A 12,005-nucleotide genomic window follows, 5' to 3' on the forward strand; every position below is an offset into this window, starting at 1 on the left:
AGGAGTCAGTTAATGATAGGCTCATAAGCTGTGTTAATGAGAGTTATTTTACTTGAAAAATAAAAATGTATGTAATCCAAGTCAACAACTGTAGGTTCTTAGACACTGGGTTCTATTTTTTAAATATCCCTACACATGTTTATAAACTATGTGAGAAACACAACTAAGTGTACAAAATCCACTTTTTACATCTATCCAAAGAAGAACTGGACTGGAAATATTAGCAAGGATATCCTCATACAAGGTGACTTAACAACATACCAGGTGACAAAACAACCATTTCATGCAATGGTTGTTTTGAGGGTGATATTACCTGTTATCCTGAACACAGTCCTGTTATTTATTGCCAATAAAAAAAAAAAAAAATGCGGCACATATACACCATGGAATACTATGCAGCCATAAAAAAAGCATGAGTTCATGTCCTTTGTAGGGACACGGATGAAGCTGGAAACCATCATGCTCAGCAAACTATCGCAAGGAAAGAAAACCAAACACCGCATGTTCACATTCATAGGTGAGAACTGAACAATGAGATCACTTGGACACAGGAAGGGGAACATCACACACTGAGGCCTGTCGTGGGGTGGGAGGAGGGGGGAGGGATAGCATTAGGAGATACACCTAATGTAAACGACGAGTTAATGGGTGCAGCACACCAACATGGCACGTATATACATATGTAACAAACCTGCACGTTGTGCACATGTACCTTAGAACTTAAAGTATAATAATAATATAAAAAACTAAAAAAAAATAACAAAATAAAATAAAATTATAAAAGGCTAAACATGATTAATAATGAAGTCAAATACTCCAGAATAAGAATTTTCAAGGAAGATGGAAAGCTTATTTTGTCTAAAAAATACAGTCTACTGTAGATGTGCGAGAAGTTGTGAGGCACATCATGGCAGAGACAACATTTTTATAGGAAAGGGAGCAGAATAGTCTGTACCACGCCCCCTCCAAAAAAAAAGTTTTTGTAATAGTGATATTATATGCATTATTGGCAAAGCACAACCTTACCTACTTAGCAAAATAATAATAATAATAATAATAATAATAATAATAAACAAATGGTGCAAATCTTCATCCACCTATTCTTGAAGAAAGAAATAGTCAGAAAATGAGAGAAACTTTCTTTTTGACTCACTCACTCACCAAGATGTTTGAGGCAACATTCTAATTTACGAAATAATGAGGGGAAATATTGCACTAGCATCTGGTGCATTAACTTGATGAAATGAAAGTAGTCAGTGTACTGATAATACTAAAGGAAGAGGATGAAATAATAATAAGCTAATGATAACAGAATGAATTCTTTAAGGCATAAAAGGTTTAACTTTTGGTGTACTAATCACTAATGGAAGCAATGATAATTTCTCCTCTAACAAGATATGCCATAAATATCACCAGATAAGCCTCAAAATCTATTTTAACTTTAAGAACTGGATTTTTCCCAAAGATACTCAGTCACATAATGCTATGTATCTTTTAAAATCAGCTATTGCACATGTGCCTTGGAAGATATTATAAGATTCGTAAAAAAAAAAAAAAAGCAGTTATGCTTTGGAGATAAGAATCCTGCTTTCAAAGGAAGAAGTCTTGCTTCAATGTTCTTCAGTTTTTTCTTTTTTAAAAAGTTGTAAATATTATTCTCTTGTGGACTAGACTGATACTGATTTTATATATTTTATAACCTTTACTTATGACATAATCCAAATCTTAGAGATGTATTACAAATTTTTCGACTTCCCAGTGCTAGTTATTTTTATCGAAATTGAGCATAATCTTTGAATGGCTTCTTTCTATAGATGTTCCTATTATGGTGTAAGGCCTGAAGGCATTCCCTTTTGGGTTTTGCCATTTATAGTTCCCTCTTTTAAAAAAATCTTTTTATTCACTGCATCATGATCATGCAAAGACAAGGGAAATAACAGTTTTCTGTTGTGGCACCAAGACAGATTACTTTCAGTTTAAATATACTCCTGGCTAGAAAAATGCAATAAACCATGGGATCTATGGAAATTCACTAAACAATTCTTGGAGTTAAATTGAGGAATTATACATGGACACAAGCATTTGAGTGAGTGATTGCATTTTTTCCGTTGAGAACAGTAAGAATATTTCAGAATTTTCTAGACCAACTCTGTGATGTTGGGAAACATAGTTAATTTCAGTAAATCTATTAAAGCCTGGAGAAAAAGAAAATCAATAAAAAATGTAAATCAGTCTATAGCTTTTCCTGAGAATATATTTTGGTAAGCAAAGTTCTCTGGCTTTCAAACATTTATAAGAAAGATCATAAAGCCCCAAATATGACTATAAAGAATACCAATTAATTGTTGGCTTTAATTCTCTTAGGCATCCAGAATTATTCTCATGTTCATAATATCAGAGTATCTCTTATCTGTTTCTTATATAGATTATTCATCATTTGATTATTATACATATCTACCATTATTACTAGCACTTGTTGTGATGTTAATGAGATAAAGAAGTTAAACAGTAACTTGTCTTTTCTTTACAATATTTGAAATGAATGACATACTATTTATGGCAGAAAAATCAAGGCACCATTGATCAAAGTGAAAAAATAGTTGCTAAGACAGACAAATAATAATCTTGAAAAATATACGTATCTGTTGCTAAGATAAAGTATCCTGATTAGCAAAAGCCAAGTTACCAAAATCAATACCTTAACTTCTATATAAAGATGTTAAAAATGAAGAATTTAAAAATGTTAAAACAGAAAAAAACCCCTGATAATCATAATGTTAAGAAAAATAAAAGAAAAATAAAAGGCAGGAAGGAAAGAAGGAAGGGAGGGAGGGAGGAAGGAAGGAAGGAAGGAAGGAAGGAAGGAAGGAAGGAAGGAAGGAAGGAGATAGAGGAAAGGAAGGAAGGAAAGAAGGAAGGAAAGAGATAGAAAGAGGGAAGGAAGGAAAGAAGGAAGGAAGGAGATAGAGGAAAGGAAGGAAGGAGATATAAAGAAGAAAGGAAAGAAGGAAGGTAGGAAGGAAGGAGAGAAAAGAGAGAGAAGAGAGAAAGAAAAGAGAGAAAGAGAGAAAGAGGAAAGAGAGAAAGAGAGAAGAGAGAAAGAAAAAAGAAAGAAAAAAGAAAATAAAGGAAGAGACTTCTATACCAACCAGATATACTGCCCTTTCAGGTGTGATGGTTAGTTTTATCTGTCTACTTACCTAGGCTACAGTGCCCATTCTATCACACAGTAATTTGGATGTTGTTTAGATATGTTATAGATATGGCAAAAATCTACAATCAGTTCACCTTAAGTAAAGGAGATTACCCTTTGATGGTATGTGTGGGTCTTGTCCAATCAATTGAAGGCCTCAAGAAAAAACCCTGAGATTTCCCTGAGAAAAAATTCTGCTTCAACCCTAAAGGGTCAACTCCTGCCTGCTAGCCTACCCTACAAATTTCACAACCACATGAGATAATTCCTAAAAAATATATAGTATCTGTAAGTATGCATATATGTTTATATATGTGTTCACGTATATATGTTATGTTTTTGTGTTATTTGTATGTGTCTATATATGTGTGTGTGTGTGTATGTACATACATAAAATCATTTTTGAACCCTGACTGGTAGACTACAGAAGGTAAGCCTCCCTCAATGCTCTCCTTATACTATTCAGGAAACCCTTCCCTGGTATCAGGATCTGATGGAGAAAATTTGCTCACAAGTTTTATTAAGAAGAGAAATTTCAGCTGACATATATAATGAGCTGTTTCTGCATAAAAATGTTTTAGTGGCTGGGTGCAGTGGCCCACACCTGTAATCCCAGCACTTTGGGAGGCTGAGGCAGGTGGATCACAAGGTCAGGCGTTCAAGACCAGCTTGGACAACATGGAGAAACCCCGTCTCTACTAAAAATACCAAAAAAAAAAAAAAAAAAAAGAAAAAAATAGCCGGGCATGGGGGCACATGCCTGTAACCCCAGCGACTCAGGAGGCTGAGGCAGATGAATCTCTTGAACTCGGGAAGCAGAGGTTGCAGTGCGCCAAGGTCATGCCATTGCACTCTAGCCTGGGTGACAGAGCAAGAGTCTGTCTCAAAAAAAAAAAAAAAAAAAAAAAGTTAGCTTTCATAGTTGTATTCTCATTAATTTATTTAATTTATTTTCAAAAGATCTGCACAATTCTTGTGTAACTACCTGACAAGATTACTTATTATATATTTCACAAAAGATCCTGATATTCAGATATACATTTGATCCTCAGAATTTTCTGTCCAAAGATCAGAAGGATGGAGCTTAAATTGATTCTCATTCTCTCCGTTACCACAAGATAGTCTCACAGATACATGACAAGAACAGAAATAACTCTAAGTGTTTTCTACCTTCTTTGGGAACTGATCTGAATGTGCCTATATAATATAAGTACAAGTTGTTTAACAATTGCCATAAAAGTAAACCATGTTATGTAAAAACACCTATTGCTGAAAATATTTATGTGTGATATATTTATATAAGTATATATTAAAATGTGAACATATTAGCATATCATATCCTAAAACGCAAATGATATGCAAGTGTTCTAGCACTTATAAAGTACTATACAGTAACTACGTTTAACTGGGTGGTTTACAAAGGTGCCAAATGGATGACTGAACATGACAGGTCTTAAGGAACAGGTAGGTCTTCTCACACATACGATTCAGGGGCACACCGAATCTGGGAAAAGTTACAGGCAGTGATTCAGAACTTCTTAAAAAAAAAACATTGGGATGTTTAGGGAGCATAAGTAGGCCATCACTAAAAAGGTCAGAACAAAAGAAAGTTTCACATTTTGCCATTTCAAATGCAACAAACAACACACAACACAACACAACACAAAACTGTGTGCCCATCATCCAGACTCCCCAGATGATTGCACAGTTCGCAGTGGATGCCATCAATAAAGGAAGGTTTACTCAAAAAAGAAGTTGGTATAAATTGCAATAAACAGTTACACTTTAAAATAATTGTCTAATCAATATTAATTCCTCTAGTATCTATTTAACAGCATTAATCACAGTGAACTCATTTAGTATTAATGTGAATGTCACAAGTAATTCAATTGGATTTCCACTGTAATTCAACATTCATTATCTTAACAAGACCATTATTTTACAACGTTACCCGGTAAACATGAAAGTAAAAGTAATAAAATCATGCATGAAAGAATTATAATGTAGTGCTATATGTTACAGCTATGTATAATAAACTGTTTTATTCATTTGAAATAGCTCATCGAAAGATGGAATTTATTAGTGGAATATACACACTCCTACATGCCCACAAAACTATGACATCTCACTTATCTATATTTGTCAAAAAAAGTTGTCTTATGAAGATATTTGTCAAATATTAAAATTTCTCTTTTAAATTCAAACAGTAAAACATGTTATTAACGATTAACTCTCTATCTGCAAAGAGAGATGTGAACATATATTCCTGTATATTATGATGGTATGGATGCTCATTGGTCAAGGTTTTTTTTTTTTTTTTCCAGCTTTCTCATTACCAGGTTATCAGCTCTTACATTCCACTCATGTGTAGGAGCTTAATTTAGCTGCCTTCTCCCCACTTTTAATTGTATTCTTCCATTATACTGAAATCTTAGAAAAAGGAAAAGGAAGAAAGGAAAGAATGGAGGAAGAAAAGATAGAAACATGTTTCAAGTGTGTGTGAGGTGTCGATCAGCAGACCCTAAGAGACAGAATGAGGGCCTCTTCCAGGTATAAATATGAACTCTCATGCACTGATTATATATCAGATATTTTAGTTCTGAAAATCTTAAATTTTCTCTGACTTTCAGATGTGCTCTAGGAAGTTAAGATTTCCATATCCTGATTTCAAGTTAAATTCTTCTGAGCTATATCACAAAATGTAAATGTAGTATCTAACAATTTATTTTACATTTCTAGTTTGTATGTAAGTACTCAAGAGAGCATGTTTTATTCAACTCTGCATATTCCATAGCACCAAGTGCACTGTTTTACACACTGAGCATTCACTGGAGGGGAAGAAAAACAAAGAAGAAAAAGTTTACTCTTTTCCTCATCGGAGGTGCCAAATAAACATACCAATTACCTAGTAAATCACTCATTTATATATATTTTTGTACCACACACTATGTAATGCCATATACAACATGACCTCTTTCTATAGGTCTTGGAAACAATACTTTAAAAAAGTACTTTAAATGAAATTTTATATGAAGCCTTCATATCTTAAAGAAGAATCAGACACTTGACTGAAATGGTGGCCATTGAACCTGAAACCCTACAGCTAGCCCTTTGGTTAAGGATGACTAGCCCTTTGCTTAAGGATGACAGCAGCCCACAGGGAACCTCCAAAGAACCTCAGGGCTTAAAGAAATGACTTGAAAACAGGTGTCAGTGATATCAGATTCAAATCTGAGTAAAAATTGAGCTATAGAGCTCTGAGTTGTTAGGTGTACAACATAACCTTTCTGAGCCTGAATTTGGCTGTAAAAATGAGATTAAATATTTCTACCAATGAGTGTTGTTGTAAGAAGCAGAATAAGAGATATAATTCCTATCATTTTGTATTGTTATTATTGCTTGTCATTCATTCATTTAATAAAAATGTATTTAATGCCATTTTGTTTCAAGAATAATTTTAAGCTTTGAGGATAAAGCAGTGAACAAAAGAGACCAAAGGCCTGCCCACATGGAGCTTATTTCTAGCAGTGGAGACAGACATGGATAAGATATAGATAAATGATAGTTTCAGATAGTTCTAAGTCATATAAATAAAACAAATTAAAGAATTGTTTTTGTCTGTCTAGTATTTAGATAGGGGGCTCAGGGAAAGCATTTCAGATAAAGTGAGGTAGAGAACCACGTGGATATGAGAGGAAAGAGTATTTTTGGTAGAGGGAATGGTGACAAGGTACCAAGGTGAGAACATTGAGGATATATATGAGGATCATAATTGGAGGTTGGAGAGGACTGAAGGATAGGAACTGAGGTCACAACATTATCAGAGATCCATATGGTATAAAACTTCAGGTCATTTTAAGAACTTTGGATTTGACTCTGAGTTAGATAGGAAGATATTGGATGATGTTGAACAGAGATGTGCGTTCATTTAACTCACAAGTTGAACATCACTCTGCCTGCTACATGAGAAAGAGACTGAAATGGGAGGCAGCAAGAGTGAAGGAAAGAGATTAAAGAGGCTCTGCTTTAGGAGACCATGCTGCTTTGACTTGGGAGCTCGTGATGGAATTGGAGAAATACATATGTATATGTTGGAATATATATATATATGTATAAAATAGTTGAAATTGTGATACATATGTATTTGTTATTAAACAATAAATTATATTGCATGATATAAACACACACACACACACACGCACACCCCTTGAACCAGAAAAGACTCTATTTGTATTGATGCAGAAATAAAGCTCTAAGAAAATGCTTCATCTTTCCGTTTTCCTCATATAGCATTGCATTTCCCACTGGCATCATTCCTCATACATGGGTACTCCCACTCCAGTTTCAGAAGCGTAATTGAACTGTCTAAGCCTTCTTTGCGTTATCTGTAAAATGCTCAGCTTTGCTTTTTAGGTGAGAGTGAATCTAATGAGGGAGTTGGAAACATTTTGAAAACTATAAAAGTGTCCCCAGTTGTCAGGTACAATCAATATATTATAACCGATTACATTATATTATGCTTTGTGATTACATAAATGTTAATTCGTGATTTTTGTGGTCTTTATCACCTACTAACATCTCCATTTCTACTTACTTCAATCTGTTGTTTCTTTTCCAGTATATGGCTGTATATGAAAAAGAACGCCGTTTGAGTTCTAATGTACTTCTTCTACCTCAGGACAATGTGTTGTGGGGCAGGTTGTAGGTGTATCTGTTGAGGGAGCCCTCTCCAAACCCAGAATAACTACGACATTGCCATATGACATAACAGATCACAGATGGGATAGTGTTATTGTCTTTCATGCATATGAGTATGTTGGAAAATATGTTTCTTCATTGTTTCATAGCTTGCCAGTAGCAGCTAGACTTTTTTTTTTTTTTTTCCTTTTGGTTTTTCTTTTCTTTTTTTGGTCTAGTGGGTGGTGCTATACAACTTTTATAATTATCCCCTCTGTGTTTCTTACAGCCTCTTCCAATTTATATCATTTTCTTTGTTCTTGTTGTCATGCTCTTCTAACTTTTTCGTTTGTTTGTTTTGTTTTGACCCCTAAATTCCACCAAGTTTCCCAATGTGATGCATATTGCATGGTAAAATGATTTCTAAGATCCAGTCAGAAGACCATTACATTTGAACTTTTTCTATAAGTGATGATAGATTCTTTTTTGCATCTTCTGAACAATTTGGCCAGCCCTATTTATAGTTAATGAAAAATTTATGAAACCCTAGCTAAGACAGATAAATGTCATAAAACATTTTTAATGCCTTTGTTTATATCATAAACCTATTTAATAAGGAGAATAAATTAACATGTTAGATGATGTTACTTTTTGAAAAAATTGCAAACTTTCCCTAGAGTAATTCAGCTGTCATGACATTTCTATTTTTAGGATGGTATCTTTTGATAATCTCTTCATACTTTGCATCTAGTTTTTCTTTCCTCATGGAAAAGAAACTATTCAGACTGTCATTGAAATATCTGAAACACATTTACATTGTTTTATTTTGGAATCGCGCAATTGAGACATAATTCACATACCATAGAGTTCATAATTTAAAGTATTCAATTCAATGGTTTTTAGTGTATTTGCAGAGTTGTATAAACATCACCAAAGTCAATTTAAAATATTTGGGGTGATTGTCATCATCCCAAAAAGGAACTTCATATTCTTTAACAGTTACTCTCCGGTTCTCCCCAGTATCAGGCAAGCACTAATCTACTTTCTGCTTCTATAGATTTGGCTCTTCTGGACATTTCTTATAAATGCAATAATATATGGTCTTTTGTGATAGCTTCTTTCACTTAGTACAAAGTTTTGAGATTCATCCATGTTGTAGCAAGTATCAATACCTCCTTTTTATTGCCAGATACTATTCCATTGTGTGGATATGTGACATTGTATTTATTCATTCATAAATTGATGGATATCTGGGAATTTACCCCTTTTTTGCTATTATGAATAATGGCATCATATGCATTTATGTCCAAGTTTTCATGTGGACATATATTTTCATTCTTCTTAGGTATATACCTAGAGGTAGAATTGCTGGGTCAAATGTTAACTCTATGTTAACTCAAATGTTAACCTTAGGATGAATTTCTAGATAGTTTTGAAAAGTGTCTGCACCATTTTGCATTCCCACCAGTAATATGAGGAATAGACTTTCTCCGCATCTTAACCAACACTTGTTATTATCTGTCTTTTTAATTTTAGTCAATCTCATGAATGTGAAATAGTATCTTGTTGCGGTTTTGATTTGCATTTCCCTAATGGCTAATGACATTGGACACTTTTTGAAAGTGTATTTATTTATTTATTTATTTATTTGAGACAGAGTTTTGTTCTTGTTGCCCAGGCTGGAGTGCAATGGCACAATCTCAGCTCACTGCAATCTCTGCCTCCCAGGTTCAAGCGATTCTCCTGACTCAGTCTCCCAAGTATCTGGGATTACCGGCATGCACCACCATGCCTGGTTAATTTTGTATTTTCAGTAGAAGTAGAGTTACTCCATGTTGGTCAGGCAGGTCTCGAACTCCTGACCTCTGGTGATCCACCATCTAGGCCTCCCAAAGTGCTGGGAGTACAAGCATGAGCCATCATGCCCACCCTGGACACATTTTTGTGTGCTTATTGGCCATTTGTATACCTTTTTTTTTTTTTTGGTAGAAATTACTTTTATTATGTTAAAATATTCCTTAATGAGTTAGCAATTATTTATGTGGAGGATGGTCCAGAAAACATGTTCATGATTAAATTATCCTTGTCCTTGATTACAGAAATTCATGAATACCACACATCACACCATTCTCTGGAGTAGCTGCTGAAGGTCTGCGAGGCTGTGAGCTTGGAGAAGCTTCTCCCTGCCTGTTAGGCTGCTCCCATCAGATATGACAAAATGAACATTATTTTTCTCTTTGGAATTAAATCTTGACAACAGTTTGAATGCTCTTTCCAGAATGCATGAGTTCAAAGGCTTTGTTAATTTCATCAAAAGAGAGATTGTGAGTCATAAATTCATCAGCTTTTATCTTTTTGGACATATATTCAGACGCCCACCTTTGGGACACTTTCTATACTCTTCCATCCTCCAAAGGCAATGCCTTTCCATGTGTGACCTGTTGCCAGCTGGAATGGATGAGTGGCAATTTCTTCACCTGAAGCAGCTACTCCAACCACCACACTGATGCCCCAGCCCTGGTGACATGCCTCAAGTGCTGCTCTCATGATCTTCACATTACGAGTACATTCAAAGGAATAGTCCACTCCTCCATCAGTGCTCATCATCTCAACGAGCACTTCCTGGGTTGGTTTACTAAAATCCTGAGGGCTAATACATTCAGTGGCTCCAAGCTCTTTGGCCCTTGCAAATTTATCTTTATTGATGTCCACACCAATGATCTGCAATGCACTAGTCACTTTGCAGCCCATGGTAACTCCCAATCCAACTCCTCCCAGGCCAAAGACGGCACAAACAGAGCCAGGCTCCACCTTTGCATTGTTCACAGCAGGACCATAACCAGTGGAAATGCCACAACCTAGGATACCAACTTTATCCAAAGGTGCTAAAGGATCTATTTTAGCAACAGAGATTATCAGCCACAACTGCGTATTCAGAAAATGTTCTGATTCCCATGTAATGTAAAATTGTCTTTCCTTTGCGAGTAAATCTGCTGGCACCATCTGGCATTAATCCTTTCCCTTGTGTGACTCTTATCTTCTGGAAAAGGTTAGTTTTAGGATTTAGACAAAATTTGCATTCTCCACACTGTGGGATATAAAGTGAGATGACAGTGTCACCCGCCTTCAGCTTAGTAACTCCCTCGCCAACACTTTGCACAATTCCAGCACCTTCATGTCCCGAGATCACTGGAAAACAACCCTCAGGATCAGCTCTGCTCAGGATATCGGTGTCAGTATGGCAAACCACAGTGGCAACAATCTTGATTCGAACTTCATGAGCCTTTGGGAGTGCCACCTCTATCTACTCTATGGAGAGAGGCTTTCCAGCCTCCCAGGCAACTGCAGCCTTGCACTTGATAACCTGGTTCACCATGTCCATGGGTTCTATCCATTTGTATATATTTTTTGGAGAAATGTCTACTCAGATGCTTTCTACTTTTAAAAATTATATTATCTGTCTTTTTTAAATAATTGAGTTATAAATATTCTTCATATATTCTAGGTAAAAACATCAAATATTTTACTAGCAAAATTTTTCTCCCATTCTGTAGGTTGCCTTTTTACCTCCTTTGTGGTATCTTACAAACACAAAAGATTTGAATTTTGATGAAGTCTAATTTACCTATTCTATTTCTTTTTTTTTTATTATTTTTTATTATACTTTAAGTTCTAGGGTACATGTGCATAACGTGCAGGTTTGTTACATATGTATACCTGTGCCATGTTGGTGTGCTGCACCCATCAACTCGTCAGCACCCATCAATTCATCATTTATATCAGGTATAACTCCCCAGTGCAATCCCTCCCCCCTCCCCCCTGCCCATGATAGGCCCCAGTGTGTGATGTTCCCCTTCCCGAGTCCAAGTGAACTCATTGTTCAGTTTCCACCTATGAGTGAGAACATGCGGTGTTTGGTTTTCTCTTCTTGTGATAGTTTGCTAAGAATGATGGTTTCCAGCTGCATCCATGTCCCTACAAAGGACGCAAACTCATCCTTTTTTATGGCTGCATAGTATTCCATGGTGTATATGTGCCACATTTTCTTAATCCAGTCTGTCACTGATGGACATTTGGGTTGATTCCAAGTCTTTGCTATTGTGAATAGTGCCGCAATAAACATACGTGTGCATGT

The 12,005-nt window shown here is 35.5% G+C and overlaps 1 pseudogene; it reads right to left on the bottom strand.

Moving 5' to 3' along the window:
* Positions 1-10,113: 10,113 nt before the first annotated feature.
* LOC111539592 lies at positions 10,114-11,252 on the bottom strand (annotated as a pseudogene).
* Between the last annotated feature and the right edge of the window lie 753 nt (positions 11,253-12,005).

Source organism: Piliocolobus tephrosceles, chromosome 1 (genome assembly GCF_002776525.5).
Source record: "Piliocolobus tephrosceles isolate RC106 chromosome 1, ASM277652v3, whole genome shotgun sequence".
Lineage (NCBI taxonomy): Eukaryota > Metazoa > Chordata > Mammalia > Primates > Cercopithecidae > Piliocolobus > Piliocolobus tephrosceles.